Source organism: Myotis daubentonii, chromosome 3 (assembly GCF_963259705.1).
Source record: "Myotis daubentonii chromosome 3, mMyoDau2.1, whole genome shotgun sequence".
Taxonomy (NCBI): Eukaryota; Metazoa; Chordata; class Mammalia; order Chiroptera; family Vespertilionidae; genus Myotis; species Myotis daubentonii.
Window position 1 is genome coordinate 110,003,492 of NC_081842.1, and position 19,988 is coordinate 110,023,479.

General features: G+C 36.7%; 1 long non-coding RNA gene across 1 annotated transcript in view; it reads right to left on the reverse strand.

Annotated features, from left to right (window-relative positions):
* Positions 1–19,988, reverse strand: part of LOC132229355 (uncharacterized) — a 446,389-nt gene that overhangs the window by 142,467 nt on the left and 283,934 nt on the right. The window lies entirely within an intron of this gene.

The window sequence follows — 19,988 nt, forward strand, 5'->3', positions numbered from 1 at the left end:
GTGCTGGCCATAGTGATTACAAAAGAAGAAGAAATAAAAGGTATAAAAATTGGAAAAGAGAAGGAAAACAGTCATTATTCACAGATGACATGATACTACACTTAGAAAACCCTAAAGACTCCATCAAAAAATTATTAGACTTATTAAATGAATTTTGCAATGTAGCAGGATACAAAATTAATGCCAAGAAATCTATGGCATTTCTACACACCAATAATGAACTTACAGAAAGAGAAATTTAAAAAAATTCCATTACCATTGCACCAAAAAATTATGATACCTAGGAATAAACTTAACTAAGGAGGTAGAAGACCTGCATTCAGAAAATACAGGACACTGAAAAACAGAGATAGAGGAAGACATAAACAGATGGAAGAAAGTACCATATTCATGGATTAGTAGAATCAACATCATTAAGATATCCGTACTACCTAAAGCAATCTATAGATTCAAGGCAGTCTTCATTAAAATACCTATGGCGTATTTCACAGAATTGGAACAAACTCTTCAAAAATTCATCTGGAAATAAAAAAGACCCAGAAATAGCTGCAGCAATCCTGAGAAAGAGAACAAAGTATGAGGGATCTCAATACCAGATATCAAGCTGTATTACAAAGCCACTCTTCTCAAAACTGCCTGGTACTGGCACAAAAATAGACATATAGACCAATGAAATAGAATAGAGAACCCAGAAATTGACCCAAACCACTATGCTCAATTAATATTTGACAAAGGAGGCAAGAACATACAATGGAGTCAAGACAGTCTCTTCAAATAAATGGAGTTGGGAAAATTGGACAGATACATGCAAAAAAAAAATATGAAACTAGACCACCAATTTACACCTTGTGGGATGCGGCTACAGTGTTTTGGCCAGGTTCAAGCCTCGGACTAATGAAAGGACAGGGTCATCTCATTGTCATGTGCAAGTCCTAGCTGGAGGGCAGGGCCCTCCCAGCACAATCATAGCCAACGGCTGTGGTTGTAAGCTGGAAGGTATGGTCTGAACACATAGCCCCACGTGCCTTGTGATAGAGTTCGGGTGCATGTGTTAAGTGAGGATGAAACTCACGAGAATGCTGTAAACAAGTTGATCATGCCCCTACTTTGCCTCATGGCATCTGCTATAAAATAAAGACACGGCTTGTGGGCGCTGGCACTGTCTCCTAATCAGGGAGCAGCGTCCCACCAAGACCCAGCTTTCATTCTCTTGTCTGTCCTTTCTCAATCCTTTCTCCTTCCCACTCAGGATCATCTTTGGCCGTAACAAGTGGCGCCCGAGCAGGCCCCCTTGGCTGTGCTGGCGCGTAACAACACCTTACACAAAAATAAACTCAAAATGGATAAAGGACCTAAATGTAAGATGGGAAACCATAAAAATATTAGAGAAATCCACAGGCAGAAAAATCTCAAACATATGCCAAAGTAATATCTTTAACTATACAGCTACAAGGGCAATGGAAACTAAAAAGAAAAGAACCAAATTGGACTACATCAAAATAAAAAGCTTCTGCACAGCAAAAGAAACCATTGACAAAACAACAAGAAAGCCCACTGCATGGGATAACATATTTGCCAATGATAAGGGTTTAATCTCCAGAGAACTCATGCAACTTAACAAAAGGAAGATAAATGATCCAATCAAAAAATGGGCAAAGGACCTATGTAGATACTTTTTGAAAGAGGACATACAAAAGGTACAGAGACATACGAAAATATGCTCAAAGTCACTAATCATCTGAGAGATGCATATCAAAACAACAATGAGATACCACCTCACACCTGTCAGAATGGCTGTCATCAACAAATCAACAAAAAACAAGTGTAGATGAGGATAGGGAGAAAAAGAAACCCTTGTGCACTGCTGGTGGGAATGCAGACTGGTATAGCCACTGTGGAGAACAGTATGGAGTTTCCTCAAAAAGGTAAAAATTGCACTCCCATTTGACCCAGTAATCCCACTGCTAGGACTATATCCCAAGAAACCAGAAACACCAATCAGAAAGGATATATGCACCCCTATGTTCATAGCAGCACAATTTACCATAGCTAAGATTTGGAAACAGCCTAAGTTCCCATCAGCAGATGAGTGGATTAGAAAACTGTGGTACATCTACACAATGGAATACTACACTGCTATAAAAAAGAAGGAACTCTTATCATTTGCAACAGCATGGATGGAACTTTAGAGCATTATGCTAAGCGAAATAAGCCAGTCAGAGACAGATAAATATCACATGATCTCACTCATTTGTGGATTATAATAAACAACATAAACTGATGAACAGAAACAGATCCAGAGACAGAGAAGCATTGATCAGACCGTCAAACCTCAGAGGGAAGTCAGGGAAGGGTTGGGGAAGGGAGAGAGATCAACCAAAGGACTTGTATGCATGCATATAAGCATAACCAATTGACACAGATACTAGTGGGGTGAGGGCACTAGACAGGGGTGTAGGGGGACAGTGGGCTGATAAGGACACATGTGTAATTCCTTAATCAATAAAGAAAAAAGATGAGAGAAACATCAACGATGAGAGAGAATCACTGATCAGTTGCCTCTTGCCCGCCCTTTACTGGGGATTGAGCCTGCAAGCCAGGCATGTGCCATGACCCAAATGGAACCTGTGACTTCTGGTTCCTGGGTCAATGCTCAACCACTGAGCTACACCAGCTGGGCAACACAGTTTTATAGATTCAACTAAATTAAAATAAAATGGAATTGTTATAAATTAAATAACAGTTGCCTAGGATGCTCAGTGCTAAAGTTCAGGTGAGTTTTATTATTTATATTATATATCTGTATTATTGAGTGTCATCTTACAACAAACTAATGGATATTTGGGTCAAAAATTATAAAATATCATGGTAAATGATTCTGTATGTAAATGTTTAATTCACACATTATAAAATACACAATGAATTCTAGATATTACACCTTGTTATATATGAGAATCAAATATTTTACATGTGAATCATCATTGAAGAATTTTGGAGCTTTAAGAACGTTTACAGATGGTCTATGTAATAATGTTTTTTGCAAGTAAGTTACAGACTAGTCCATTGGCTCTTTCAAGGCTACTTAGCAACTTGTTTATAGAAATTGGGAATCAAGCCAAAGGTATAGATTGCCTCATTCAGACTCTCTTCACTCATTTATTATTTACCTCTGAAGTTTTACTGCTGTTATCACAGACTAAATTAGCTTCCTTATATAAGCAAAGAGGGTTGAGTAAAAAACTTTTACCTTGTCTTAGTTAAAGATTAAAATAGTCATATCTATAAATACATTATGGATTATGTACATATATCATTTGATCTTAGATAGGGAGAGAATAAAGCTAGAAATAGATCTGTGGTTTCTTGACTCTTAGTTTAGGTACATTAGCCATTAAACCTCTATTGACTGTACTGAGATTTTACAGCTTATATCAGCAATTAAACGTGTATGGTTTTATAGGCATACAAAACAAATAAGATAATTTTATTTACCTCATCTGTTTTTTCTCAAGGGCTATTATATTGGCAAACAAATTGTGAATATGTACTTAAATATGCAAGATAGTGTGAATAGGATGAAATATCATGGTTTATAAAAAATTTCTTTTGCATTTCTTTCTATTAAAAAAATTAACAAGTAGACAGCGACCTTAAATGACACACTAGATCAGATGGATTTAACTTATATTTACAGAACATTTCATCCCAAAGATGGAGACTATACATTTTTCTCACATGCACATGGAAAATTCTAAAAGACAGAACACATGTTAAGACAGAAAAGAAGTCTCACAAGTTCAAGAAGGTTGAAATAATATCAAGCATTTTCTTAGATCACAACAACATGACACTAGAAATTAACTACAATAAAAAAAATCAAATACCTAGAGGCTTAATGGTATATTCTTAAACAATGACTCTGTTACCAATGAGATAAAAGAAGCAATAAAAAACTTCCTGAAAAAAAAATGAAAATGAACACATAACAAGCCAACATCTATGGGACACAACAAATGCAGTTCTAAGAGGGAAGTTCATAGTATTACAAACCTACCTCAAGAAACAAGAAAGAGGGAAAATAAATTATCTAACCCTACAATTAAAAGAATTAGAAAGAGAATAACAAGAAAAGCACAGAGGAAGTAGAAGAAAGGAAATAATAAAGATCACTGTGGAAATAAATGACATAGAGACTAAAAAAATGATACAAAAACTCAATGAAGCCAAGAGCTGTTTTGTTTTGTATTTTTAAGAAAAACAATACTGATGAACCTTTAACCAGACTGATCAATAAAAAGGAGAGGACCTAAGTAAATAAAATCATAAATAAAAGAGGCAAAGTATCAGCTGACACTACAGAAATACAAAGGATTGCAAGAAAATACTATGAACATCTATACCCCCAAAATCTAGGCAAAATGTACAAATACCTGGAAAAATACAACCTCCCAAAACTCAACCAGGGGAAATCAGATGGCCTGACAAGGCCAATAACAACTAATGAAATTGAAAGAGTAATAAAAAACAAAACAAAACAAAAAAACCACAAAACTTCCAGCAAACAAAAGTCCTGGACCTGATGAATTTACAGGCAAGTTTTAACAAACATTCAAAGAAGAACTAACATTTATCCTCATCAAAATATTCCCCAAAAAATTGAAGAGGAAGGAAAATATCCAAGCTCTTATGGGAGGACAACACTATCCTAATTCCAAAACCAGATAAAGTCACTACAAAGAAAAGAGAAAATTACAGGCCAATAACCCTGATGAACATTGATGCTAAAAATTCTCAATAAAATATTAGCAAATTGGGTCCAGCAATACATTTAAAAAATCATAAACTGGGATGCAAGGCACATACAATACTTGCAAAAAAATAAATATGATATATCACATAAACAAAATTAAGGATAAAAATCACATGGTTATATCAATGAGCACAGAAAACACATTTGATAAAATCCAGGACCCATTTATTATAAAAACTCTTAGCAAAGTGGAAATAGAGAGAACATATCTCAACATCATAATGGCCATATAACACAAACCTACAACCAACATCACACTTGATGGGCAAAAACTAAAACTGTTTCCCTTAAAATAAAGAGCAAGACAGGGATGTTCACTTTTACCACTCTTATTCAACATAGTACTAGAAGTTCTAGCCACTGCAATCAGACAAGAAGAAATAAAAAAAAGTCCCAATTAGCAAGGAAGAAGTAAAACTGTCATTATTTAAAGATGACATGATACAGTTATAGATAACCCTAAGACTCCACCAAAGAAAAACTACTAGAACTGATAAATGACTTCAGAAAAATAGGACACAAGAAGGAAAAGGAAAATTATAGAACACTGAAGAAGGAAATCGAGGAAGATACAAATAAGTGGAAGCATATAGCTTATCCATTGATAGGAAGAATTAACATAATTAAAATGTCCATACTACAACAAACTATCTACAGATTCAATGCATTTCCTATTAAAATACCAATAGCATATCTCAAAGAACTAGAATAAATATTCCAAAAAGTGTTATGTAACCTCAAAAGACCCCAAGGAGCCTCATCAATGTTCAAAAAGAACATAGCTGGAGGTGTCACACTACCTGATATCAAACTATATTACAAAGCCATAGTAATCAGACCAGCCTGGTACTGGCATAAGAACAGGCATATAGATCAATGGAACAGAACAAAAACCCCAGAAATCAATCCAAACCATTATGCTCAATTAATTTTTGACAAAGTAGGCTAGAACACACAGTGGGGTCAAGACAGTCTATTCAATAAATGGAGCTGGGAAAATTGAATGATTACATGCAAAAAATGAAACTAGACCACCTACATACACCATACACAAGAATAAACTAAAAATAAAGACTTCAATGTATGTCATGAAATCCATAAAATTCCTGAAAATAACACAGGCAATAAAATCTCTGACATTTCTTGTAGCAATATTTTTATATATCCCCTCAAGCAAGAGAAACATAAGAAAAATAAACAAATAGGACTACATAAAACTAAAAAGTTTTTGCACAGCAAAAGAAACCACCAATGGCATGACAAGACAGCTCATTGAATGAGAGAACATATTTGCCAATGATACATCTGATAAGGGGTTAATTTCCAAAATATTTAAATAACATACAACTCAAAACAATCCAATTAAAAATGGTCAAATGACCTGAATAGAAACTTCTGCAAAGAGGAAAAACAGATGGCCAATAGACATATGAAAAGGCATCACTAATCATTAGAGAGATGCAAATTAAAATCGCAATGAGATATCACCTCATGCCTGTAAGAATGGCTATGATCAATAAATCAACAAACAATCAGTGTTGGAAAGGATGTGGAAAAGAGGGAAGCCTCATGCATTGTTGGTAGAAATGCAGAATGGTGCCACTGTGGAAAATAGTATGGAATTTCCTCAAAAAAAATTAAAAATAAAACTGCCTTATGACCTAACAATTCCACTTCTGTAAATATATCCAAAGAAACCCGAAACACTTATTCAAAAGAATACATGCATCCTTATGTTCATAGCAGCATCCTATATAATAAAAGGATAATATGTAAATAGACAGAACAGCAGAACTACCGAACAACCAACCAAAGCATAATATGCTAATGATATGCTAAGGATGGTCATCCGCTCACTATGATGTGCAGTGACCACCAGGGGGCAGACAGTAAACTGGTCGACCAGTCTCTATAACATACACTGACCACCATGGGGCAGATGCTCTCACTGGTAGATTAGCTTGTTGCTGGGGTCTGGCCGATTGAGACTGAGCGAGATGGTACAGACATGCCCTGGAGACCACCTGCAGTCCCTCCCTGGCCTGATCGTGCATCAGTGGGGTCCTTCAGGCTGGCCTGCACCCTCTTGCAATCCAGGACCCCTCAGGGGATGTCGGAGAGCTGGTTCAAGCCCGATCCCACAGGCTACTCCCCTTAAGAAGGCGCCAGAAGCATGGCTCATGGCTGGTGAGTGCTGCTGTGGCAGCGCAAGCCTCTCGCAATAGGGACTGATTAAGCGTAAGCCCACAACAGATACAGTGGGGCCAGGATGAGTGGGAGCAGCAAGTAGGAGCTATAGGCTGAGTTGGACTGTGGGTTTTGGCCCGATCCCTGCAGGCCACCCAGAGGGACCTCACCTGTGCATGAATTTGTGCACCAGGCCTCTAGTCTATATATATAAAACCCTTATATGCAAATAGACAGAACAGTGGAACAATCGAACAACCGAACAACCAGTAACTATGATGTGCGCTGACCACCAGGGGATGTGTGTGGAACATGGCAGGCATCAGCAGCAGGTGGCAGAGCATGGAACATGGCAAGCATTGGCCACAGTGTGACGGTGGAGCAGGTGAGCAAGGGCAAAAGACCAAGGCAGGGCGCCGGTTCCTGTCATTGGGGTGAGCCTCTGGTGATTACTGAAAATTCTTTGCTCCTGTGCACCGTGGTCCCACCCAGTGCTTGCACCTGCCACTGGAGCCAGAGCTGCTGCTCACATCCACTGCCGGTGCCTAGCACCGGCCCCTATCGCTTGGCACTGATAGCAGGTGTGAGCAGCGGCTGCTGGCCCTGATTGCCCCTGAGGGCTTCTCCACCTCCCCCTGCTCCTGAGGGGCAATCAGGGCAGCAGCTGCCGCTCACACACATTGATGGTGCTAGCCCTGCTTGCACCTGCTGCTGGTGCTGGCCCCAATCGCTCTGTGCAGTCAGTGGGGCCGGCACCATCAGTGTGTGGGAGAAGTGGTGGCAGGAGTGGGGCTGCCAGCAGACAGGAGACTGGGGGCTGTGGCAGGAGGAACTGTGCTAGGGTGCAGAGGATAGACCGAGGCCCACCGCAGCCTCATGGCCCACAGTTTCTTTCAAGGTGCACGAATTCGTGCACTGGGCCCCTAGTTATTTATAATAGCAAGTATCTGAAAACAGCCCAATTACCCATTAGTAGAGATCAGTGGATTAGAAAGCTGTAGTACATTTACATGATGGAATATTATGCAGCCACAAAAAAAGAAGAAAATCTTACTTTTTGCCATAGCTGGTATGGGCGTGCAGAATATTATGCTAAGTGAAATAAGCCTGTCAGAGAAAGTCAAATACCATGTGATTTCACTTGTATGTGGTATCTAATGAACAAACGCATCTAACAAACAAAACAGAAACAGAAGAATAGATACATAACACAAACATCAGAATGGTGATTGCCAGAATGAAAGGCGGTGGGGGCGGTGGAAGAAAACAACAGTTGGATAAACGGTGGCGGAAAGAGACTTTAATTTGGTTAGTGAGCACACGAGACAGTATTCAGATGATGTGTTTTTTGAGTTGTACACTTGAAACCTATATGATTTTATTAACCAATGTCACCCTAATAAAGTCATAAAATAAAGTCATGTTACTAAAATATGCAAAATAACTGCCTAATTTTTTCTGCCTAATAAAATGCATATGATTTCTATGACTTTTCTATTTACTTTTTCTTTCTGTGTCTCTGCTTTCTGTCCACAAAATAAACTATTTAGTATAAAGGTAAAATCTGTATAGTAAAATGTATACTTACTACATAAATATTTAGAAACAGGCTAATATAATTTCTATAAGAAAAATGCATTTCACATTCTGCACTAGATTTAGTAAAATATAGAACAAAGGAAAAATTATATCCATTTTTTACATTTTAATTTTTTTCCTATTTTCCCACCAAAGATTCCTTTTTGAATTTTTGCTGTTTAACTGTATGACCCGAAAATTTGATATAATTCAAAGTTTTACAACTTTTGCACTATTGAGACTGTGCTTTATAGTTTTTTGTTGTCTTAGGATCAACTTATTTTCCCCCAAAGGGCCTCAAATTTCAGAAGGAAATAAAAGATGGAAAAGTTAGTACCTGGTAAGTTTATGTAAGAGTATGACAGGGAGGCAGGTGAATCATCCTGTACATTATTGAATGTTTAGTAACATCCCTGAACCTTTCCCCTGATGCTAATAGCATCTGCACTCCTCCAAAACCACCATCACCCCCCAGACACATCAATTGTAAGAAATGAAAATGTCTCCAAACATTGCCAAATGTCCAATTAGGGGCAACACCACCCCTGATTGAGAATCACTGAAGGAAATCTTTGTAAAGGATAAAAAGCAACAAATATTTATTGTGTGCCTATTACAAAGCTGTGAATTATGAGCTATCAATTGTGGAAATACAGAGTTTGCTTTTAAGGAAGTTACAATGTACTTGGAGGTACAAAATTTACTTGTATGATTATCTAAAGAATAGAAGGTTACAAATCTAAAGTCAAAACTACACATATATAATATAAGATATATCTATATCTATATCTATATCTATATCTATATCTATATCTATATCTATATCTATCTATCTATCTATATATCTATCTATCTATCTATCTATCTATATATAGATAGATAGATAGGTATATATCTATATAACATTACTATAGTAATGTTATATAGATATATACCTATCTAGGTAGATATAGGTATAGATATGTAGTTGTCCAAGGCATTATTGAGACAATCCTAATTCTGAAAGGCAAAAAGTGAGAAGACAGAAGACACATAATGGAAAAACAAAAGAAGGCTTTGTGGAACAGTACAATTTCAGTTGTACCTTCAACTGAAATTCAGTTGCATCTTGGGTTTGGAGAGAAAACACTGAATAAAAATCATTTTGTCCTTTTTTGCAAAGGGACATGTAATGCAATTCTGGAAACAAGGATTATAATTTTTAAATTTTTTTTTATTGATTAAGGTATTAAATATGTGTTCTTATCCCCCATTGCCCTCCTAATACCCCTATCCATACCCTCACACCCTGATGTCTGTGTCCATTGGTTATGCTTATATGCATGCATACAAGTCCTTTGGTTGATCTCTCCCCCTTTACCCACACCCTCCCCTACCTTCCCTCTGAGGTTTGATGATCTGATCGATGTTTCTCTGTCTCTGGATCTGTTTTTGTTCATCAGTTTATGTTGTTTATTATATTTGACAAATGAGTGATATCATGTGATATTTATCTTTCTCTGACTGAATTATTTCGCTTAGCATAATGCTCTCCAGATCCATCCATGCTGTTGCAAATGATAAAAGTTCCTTCCTTTTTACAGCAGCATAATATTCCACTGTCTAGAAGTACAACAGGTTTTTAATCCACTCATCTGCTGATGGGCACTTAGGCTGTTTCCAAATCTTACCTATGGTAAATTGTGCTGCTATGAACATAGGGGTACATATATCCTTTCTGATTGGTGTTTCTAGTTTCTTGGGATATATTTCTAGAAGTGGGATCACTGGGTCAAATGGGAGTTCCATTGTTAGTTATTTGAGGAAACTCCATACTGTTCTCCACAGTGGCTGCACCAGTCTGCATTCCCACCAGCAGTGCACGAGAGTTCCTTTTTCTCCACAAGGATTGTAAATTTTTTAAATGAAGAAAGGATTCTTCGCTTTCCATTTTTAAAAATAATTTATGCTTTAATTATGTTGTGAAGCAAAAATTTTTTCTGTAATTACTAACATTCATTTATATTTCAAGTTTTAATCATACAATTTTCAGAGTCTAAATATGTATTTTACATTTTAAGGTGTAGAGTTTTGAGTTTAGCATAAAGCAAGCTAACAGATCAATATTTTGGGCAGTCTTCAAAATACAACATAGTGTAAAGTCTTTGGTAGCTTGTTTTTTATTTTATACTGGAGGCCTGGTGCATGGGATTCATAAACTGGTGGGGGGCGTAGCCTGAGGGGATCACCCACTGTGGGAGTGCCACTCATCCCGGTCAGCCCAGCAGCATTCTCACTGTGGGAACTCAATTACCACCAGGGGACAGCTCCTGTGTTGACAGTCTGTCCCCCGGTGGTCAGTGCATGTCATAGCAACTGGTCGACTGGTCGTTCCTCTGTTCGGTCGCTGGGCTTTTATTATATAGGATATGTAGAATTCATATTATATATAACAATTATTATTGTTTTAACTTTTCAAAATTTAACTTTCTGAATATTACTGTCCTTAACCTTATATTAAATAATTAAATATTAATTACTAACATCCCAAACAAGTGGTTATATAAGAGATTAAGTTTCCATCAGTTGGTTTTAAGAGCTTCTATTTACTGAGTCTTTAAGTCTAGGCACTATACTAAAGAACTTATTCTGGTAGATAAATGTGAAAACATGAAAGTTTTTAATCATATGAACATGACATATTTCACATGAAGAAACATTACTTTGTGGAAAGAAATAACTTACTAAATCTTACTGATGTTCTTCTTTGCTAGTAGATAAATTTAGATATAAGCATTTAATGAAAAAAATGAAGTCTAGGAAAATATTATCTAGTTAATTTTTTCAATATTAATAATTTTTTTAATTTTAAAATTTTTTATTTTATTGACTTTTACAGAGAGGAAGGGAGAGGGATAGTGAGCTAGAAACATCAATGAGAGAGAAACATTGATTGGCCACCTCCTGCACACACCCCACTGGGAATGTGCCCACAACCAATGTACATGCCCTTGACCAGAATCAAACCAGGGACCCTTTAGTCCACAGGTCAGTACTCTATCCACTGAGCCAAACCAGATAGGGCAATTTTAATAAATTTTAATAAAGTTACACCTTGTGTTTTATCTCTATTCGTCTTTACTTGTATTTTGTTGAACTTCAGAATATGATGCAAATATATTTTTTTTTAATTTGTAGATATACTAAAGCAGGCTTTGCTTTATCTGAAATGATTAAGTAAATCAAACTGCAATTTTTTTAAGAAAAAAATTTTAAAGAAAATAGTAACTGAAAATCTTTATCTGTTTTAAAAAACCAATGTGCAAAAACCTAACTAATAAATTCTTTGAGTATAAATGTCTATAGTTGGATTAACATATGTCAAATGATACACTATAGCTTATAAATATTGTCAACATTCTTATTATCTGCTCAGGCTCTCAATTTTAATATGGCCAAAACAACTGCAAAAGGGTTGTGGTCAAATTATATCTACTAGTATACTTGTTAATTAAGAAACATCTAATAAAATGAGTTGGGAATAAACAATAATTTTTATCAATTTATGTAATAAATTCAGGGGGAGGTTGGGAACATGCTGACAAGCAGTGTCCAATCTTATCAAATTGGGTTTATGGTTATATTTTTACTTTATATTTGAGAGTAGTTCTCCTTAGAAGCAAAGGGATAGTAAAATAACCTCATAATGTTCAGCTGATACATGTAACTTCAAATACCAATTACATGGGAAACTTGGTAAAGACTTTATTCAAAGAGAAAAACAAAATTTTATAGAATACTGTATTAATGAGCGAGTGAATTTTACTAGTACATTAAGTAAAGAATTTACCATCATTACCAATGAAACTTTAAAGTTTGGAGTAAATGACTGCTTATAATTGTATATCTACTAAGTACATAGTACTTATTAAGAAAATTTAAAAATAAGTTTTCTATGATCCAAATAAACATCACTCCCAAATTAAGAAAGTTTTAGGTATTTGATACTAAACTCAATGATTTTCAATCATTACTTTCCTATTATAACTAGACAGTACCAACAATTTTGCTAGACATGTATAAAATGTTTCATGTAAAATACTATCTTACTGTTGCATCTTTATTTAACATCAAATTCCAGATGGAAACTATTTTTCATGGTTCATAAAGTCAAATCCAGCTGGTACATTTGGACCTACATAAGGAATCCACATTTTATTGCTTTCTTGGTAATTATAAAACAACTAAGGGCCCAATGCATGAAATTCGTGAAAGAGTAGGCCATCACAGCCCCAGCGTCGTCTAGAAGGTAGTTGAGAAGGTTTTCCAGATGGTTGTTCTACTGTTTGGCTGTTCGGTCAATCTGCATATTATTATTATAGATTGCTGTTGTTTCCTTAGCTGTGGTGTAAGTCACTCTGCTCAGTGCAAACAAGAGATCCAAAAAGAACTTCTAATGTCTTTATAGTTTATTACTTAGGAGTGCTATGGGTAATAGGATCCTGGTTTTACAAGATTTTCAAGATCTCTGAGCTAGCTTAAGCAAAAACAATATCCAAATGGTAACTGTAGATTGAGTGGATTACCAAAGTGTTCATACAATTTCCTATTAAAACCCACAGTGATTATTAAATACTTCTGACATCTCAGCTTTATTAAGAGACAGGAAGTCCACAGTTTCCTTTCCCTCCTCACTTGGCTAATCTGGCCCTTTGATGGTAATGCGTTTGAAATAACCATGGGGTTTCCACTGCAGCAAGGTCTTTTCACAGTTAAATAGAATTAATGCAGTCAAGCCTCAAAAAAAAAAAAAAAAGGAAAACAACAGAAGGAAGAGAAGAGAAAAGAAAGTAAAGGAATCTCATTATTACAATAGAAATACATTCTGAACTTAATTTGAGTGAGTAGCAGGGTGTTAAAATATAGTCAATTTGAGATAGAAAAAAAGGCTGAATCAAACAACACCCATCCAGAATGAGTGAATTAAACACAGCTGGGGAGGCAATCCATGAACAGAAAGGTCAAATATCGCCTAGAGAAATTCAACACAGGAGAGAGAGAGAGCTACATAACCAGACACCCTGAGAGGAGTGATCATGAAGAGACAAAGAACAGCCTGCATATGAAAGAAAAGGAAGAATCACCAGAAAAGAAAGTAAACGAAATGGAGGCAAGCAATATGGCAGAGAAAGTATACAAAGCAATGCTCATAAGTACACTGAAAAGGATGGAAGACAAATTCAACAATAAGTGTAAGAACCAAGAGGAAATCAAGAAGAACCAAGAAGAAATGAAAAATGACATTGTTGCAATAAAGAACTCAATAGAAAGCATCAACAGTAGACTAGAAGAAGCGGAAGGACCACATCAGTGAGCTAGAAGACAATGTAGAAAAAATAGCCAAGTAGAGCAGTGTCTAGAAAAAAAAAGACAACTTTAAAAAAAAACAGGAGAGGCTGTTACCAGCGTCCAGAGATCAGTTTCTAACCTGGAAACAAGGGATCTCAAGCAGCGTGATTGCATGAACTCAGACGAGCACTGCTTCTCTCACAGAAAGCAGAGAGAGAACTACATAACCAAACACCTGGAGAAGAGCGATCATGGTGAAACAAAGAACCAACCCACATATGAAAGAAAAACAGGCATCATCAGAAAAGGAAGTAAACGAAATGGAGGCAATGGAGGCAAGCAATGGCAGAGAAAGAATTCAGAGAAATGGCCATAAGGTGGATGAAAAGAATGGAAGACAAATTCAACAGTTTGTGTAGGAACCAAGAGGAAATGAAGAAAAACCAAGAAGAAATGAAAAATGACATCACTGCTATAAAGAACTCAATAGAAAGCATCAACAGTAGACTAGAAGAAGCAGAGGACCGCATCAACGAGCTAGAATACAAAGTAGGAAAAAACACCCAAACAGAACAGCTTCTAGAAAAAAAATTAAAAAGCAGGAGGAGAGCCTGAGAGAACTCTGGGACAATGCTAAACGAAACAACATCCGAATAATAGGTGTGCCAGAAGGAGAGGAAACTCAGCAAGGAATAGAAAACCTGTTTGAAAAAATAGTAACGGAAAATTTCCCTGATATATGGAAGAAAAAACTCACACAAATCCAAGAAGCTCACAGAGTCCCAAACAAAATGAACCCGAAAAGACCGATGCCAAGGCACATAATAATTAATTGGCAAACACCAACAACAAAGCAAGAATCTTAAAAGCAGCCAGAGAGAGACAGAAAGTTACCTACAAAGGATCATCCATCAGACTAGTGACCGATTTCTCAGAAACACATCAGGCAAGAAGGGAATAGAATGAAATATACAAAGTCATGCAAAGGAAGGGTCTGAATCCAAGAATACTTTGATTGATAGCAAGGCTATCAATCAAAATTGGTGGTCAAATCAGGTGCTTCAAAGACAAAACTGGTCTATGGGAGTTAATTACAACCAAACCAGCAATGCAAGAAATGCTAAAGGGTCTGCTGTAAATGGAAAAAAATAGGAAACAAAGAAGGAACGCAGAGGTAAAGAACAAAAATGGCGACTAACAAGTTTCTATCAATAATAACTTTAAATGTAAATGGATTAAATGCCCCAGTCAAAAGGCATAGGGTAACTGAGTGGATAAGAAAACATGACCCATATATCTGCTGTCTACAGGAAACCCACCTCAGAAAAAAAGATGCACACAGACTGATGGTGAAGGGATGGAAAAAGGGTTTTCAGGCCAATGGAAGTGGAAAAAATGCCGGGGTAGCAATACTTATATCTGACAAATTAGATCTCAAAGTGAAGGACATAAAAAGAGATAAAGAAGGCCACTTCATAATACTAAAGGGAGCAGCCCAACAAGAAGAAATAACTCTGGTAAATATATATGCACCCAATATAGTAGCACCCAAATACATAAGAAATCTTCTGAAGGAGATCAAGGGAGAGATTGACAGTTATACAATCATAGTAGGGGACCTTAACACCCCATTATCACCACTGGACAAATCCTCTAAACAGAAACTCAGCAAAGAAACATCAATCCTAAGTGACTCACTAGATCAGATGGAATTAATTGACATCTTCAGAACATTTCACCCAAAAGCCACATAATACACATTCTCCTCAAGTGCACATTTGTCATCTTCAAAGATAGACCATATATTGGGTCACAGACAAAGTCTCTTCAAATTCAAGAAAATTGAAATCATATCAAGCATCTTCTCAGACCACAAAGGCATAAAACTGGAAATCAACTACAACAAAAACAATCCACAAAAATCAAACACATGGAGACTAAATAGCATGCTATTAAACAATGACTGGGTTACCAGTGAGATCAAAGAAGAAATAAAAAAATCATGGCAACAAACGACAATGAAAACATTACAGTCCAAAACCTATGGGACACAGCAAAAGCAGTCTTGAGAGGGAAGTTCATAGCTCTACAAACCTACTGCAAGAAACAAGAAACAATGAAAATAAATGATCTAACTCTACAACTCGAAGAATTAGAAAGAGAGCAAAATAAAGAGCCCACAGTAAGCAGAAGGAAGGAAATAACAAAGATCAGAGCGGAGATAAATGACATAGAGACCACAAAACCAATACATAAGATCAACAAAACCAAGAGCTGGTTCTTTGAACGGATAAACAAGATTGATACACCTCTAGCCAGGCTCACCAGGAAACAAAGAGAGAGGACCCAAATAAACAAAATCAGAAATGAAAGAGGTGAAGTAACAACATACCCTATAGAAATACAAAAGATTGTTAGAAAATACTATGAACAACTCTACTCCAACACACTACACAACCTGGAGGAAATGGACATATTCCTGGAAAAATACAACATTCCAAAACTTAATCAGGAAGAATCTAAAAATCTCAACAGGCCAATAACTATGGAGGAAATCTAAGCAGTAATCAAAAAGCTTCCAGCAAACAAAAGCCCGGGGTCAGATGGTTTCACAGGGGAGTTTTACCAAACATTCAAGGAAGACCTAAAAAATATCCTCCTCAGACTATGTCAAAAGATCCAAGAGGAAGGAACATTTCCCAGCTCATTCTATGAAGCCAACATCACCCTAATCCCAAAACCAATAAAGACAATACAATGAAAGAGAAATATAGGGCAATATCCCTCATGAACATAGATGCCAAAATCCTCAACAAAATCCTAGCAAATCGGATCCAGCAGTACATCAAAAAGATTATACACCATGACCAAGTTGGATTTATCCCAGGGATGCAAAGATGGTACAATATCCGCAAGTCAATAAATGTGATACATCACATAAACAAATTGAGAGAAAAAACCACATTATCATATGAATCTAAGCATTCAAAGAAGAACTAAAACCTATCCTCCTCAGACTATTCCAAAAAATTCAAGAGGAAGGCACACTTCCAAGCTCTTTCTACAAAGCCAGCATTACCCTAATCCCAAAACCAGATAAAGACACCACAAAAAAAGAACTACAGGCCAATATCCTTCAACAAAATTCTAGCAAATCAGATTCAGCATTACATTAGAAAGATCATAAACCATGATCAAGTGGAATTTATTTCAGGGATGCAAGGAAGGTACAATGTCCACAAATAAATAAATGTGACACATCACATAAACAAATTGACAGACAAAAATCACATTATCATATGAATCAATGCAGGAAAAAGCAGTTGACAAAATCCAATACCCTTTGGAGCTGGACATTTGTAAACCAGGATCTGAAGTCCTGCCAAGAAGAAGTGAATGTTCTATCAGGAACACAGCGTGACTTGCAAGCGAGTCATGCTGGGTCAAGATTGCACACAATCTTGAGTTCCAGGCATATTTACCTCCCTGAGAAAGGCTAAGATTAAATAGTCGTAGGTGTAGAGCAGAAAGGGAGGGCACAACTGCAAGTTGTCTTCAATACACTATTCTAATACTATAGAACAAAACAAGATTTAGTTGATTAACTGCTAACGCACTAACCTTGTACCAAACCCCAATAAAAGCGATGGTGAGAGTGCAGAGTTTGCTACATGCCTGAGTGAGCTGTAGCACTCTGTCTGGCATCAATCATCCTGTGTGCTCGTCTTACCTCTGCATCTTCGGTTCATTAAAAATTCTCAGCAAAGTGGTAATCGAGGGATCATACCTCAACATAATAAAAGCATTATATGACAAACCTATAGACAACATCATACTCAATGGGCGAAAACTAAACTCATTTCTCCTAAGAACAGGAACATGCCAGGGATGCCCACTTTCACCACTCCTGTTCCATATAGTACTGGAAGTGCTAGCCATAGCGATCAGATATAAAAAGAAATAAAAGGCATCCAAATTGGAAAAGAACAAGTAAAACTGTCCTTATTCACAGATGACATGATACTATACATAGAAAATCCTAAAGACTCCATCAAAAAAATACTAGACCTAATAAATGAATTTGGCAATGTAACAGGACACATAATTAACACCCAGAAATCTATAGCCTTTTTATACACCAATAATGAACTCACAGAGAAATGAACGAAAAAAAACAATCCCATTTAACATTGAACCAAAAAACTTAAGATACCCAGGAATAAACTAAGTACATAAAAGACCTGTACTCAGAAAACTACAGGACATTTAAAAAGAGATAGAGGAAGAAATAAACAAATAGATGAACATACCATGTTCATGGATTGGTAGAATCATCATCATTAAAATGTCCATACTACCCAAAGCAATCTACAGATTCAATGCATTCCCCATTAAAATACCAATGTCATATTTCATAGACCTAGAACAAACTCTCCAAAAATTCATCTGGAATAAAAAAAGAACCTGAATAATCACAGCAATCCTGAGAAAGAAGAACAAAGTTGGAGGGATCATATTACCAGATATCAAGCTATATTACCAAGCCATGGTTCTCAAAACTGCCTGGTACTGGCACAAGAACAGACATATAGACCAATGGAACAGAATAGAGAACCCAGAAATAGTTCCAAACCATTATGCTCAATTAATGGGTGAGCATAGGAAGCTAGAGCATACAATGGAGTCAAGACAGTCTCTTCATTAAATGGTGCTAGGAAAATTTAGATACATCCAAAAAAGTGAAACTAAATCACCAACTTACACCACACAAAAAAGCAAACTCAAAATGGCTAAAGGACTTAAATGTAAGACAGGAAACCATAAAAATCCTACAAGACTCCATAGGCAGCAAAAAAGCAGACATATGTCGCAGCAATATCTTTACAGACACAGCTCCTTGGGCAATAGAGACTAAGGAGAAAATAAACAAATGGGACTACATCAAAATAAAAAGCTTCTGCACAGCCAAAGAAACCATCAACAAAACAACAAGAAAGCCCACTGCATGGGAGAACATATTTGCCAATGATATTTCAGATAAGGGTTTAATCTCCAAAATTTACAGAGAACTCATATAACTTAACAAAAGGAAGATAAATGATCCAATCAAAAAATGGGCAACAGACCTATGTAGACACTTTTCGAAAGAGGACATATAGAAGGCCCAGAGTCATATGAAAACATGCTCAGTCACTAATCATCCAAGAGATGAAAATCAAAACAACAATGATATAGCATCTCACACCTGTCATAATGGCTATCATCAACAAATCAACAAAGGACAAGTGCTGGAAAGGATGTGGAGAAAAAGGAACCCTTCTGCACTGCTGGTGGGAATGCGGACTGGTGCATCCACCGTGGAAGACAGTATGGAGTTTCCTCAAAAAGTCAAAAATGGAACACCCATTTGACCCAGTAATCCTACTACTAGGACTATATCCTAAGAAACCAGAAACACCAATCAGAAAGGATATATGCACCCCTATGTTCATAGCAGCACAATTTACAATAGCTAAGATTTGGAAACAGCCTAAGTGCCCATCAGCAGATGAGTGGATTAAAACTGTGGTATACCTACACAATGGAAAACTATGCCACTATAAAAAAGAAGGAACTTTTACCATTTGCAACAGCATGGATAGAACTGGAGAGCATTATGCTAAGCGAAATAAGCCAGCTGGAGAAAGGTAAATATCACATGATCTCACTCATATGTGGGATATAATGACCAACATAATTTGATGACTAAGAATAGATGCAGAGATAAATGGCAGGGGAGGGGGAATTAGAGAGCAACCAAAGGACATGTATGTATGCATAGTGGCATAACCAATGGACATAGACACTGAGGCAGTGGGGGCTTGCCCTGGGTGGGAATGGCTGGCCTGGGGGCGAGGGGGGGTCAACTGGCAAAAAAGTAGACATATGTAAAACTTTAGTCAATTTGTGCTTAGGACATTTTTGCTAAGGCCATCAATTAAAAAAGAAGCATCAATTTCATAAAATAGGTATTACTCAGCTTGCAAAATTACCCATGGTTATACTTTATTACTATCTATGGATGTAAAAAGTTTGGTACCTTTTC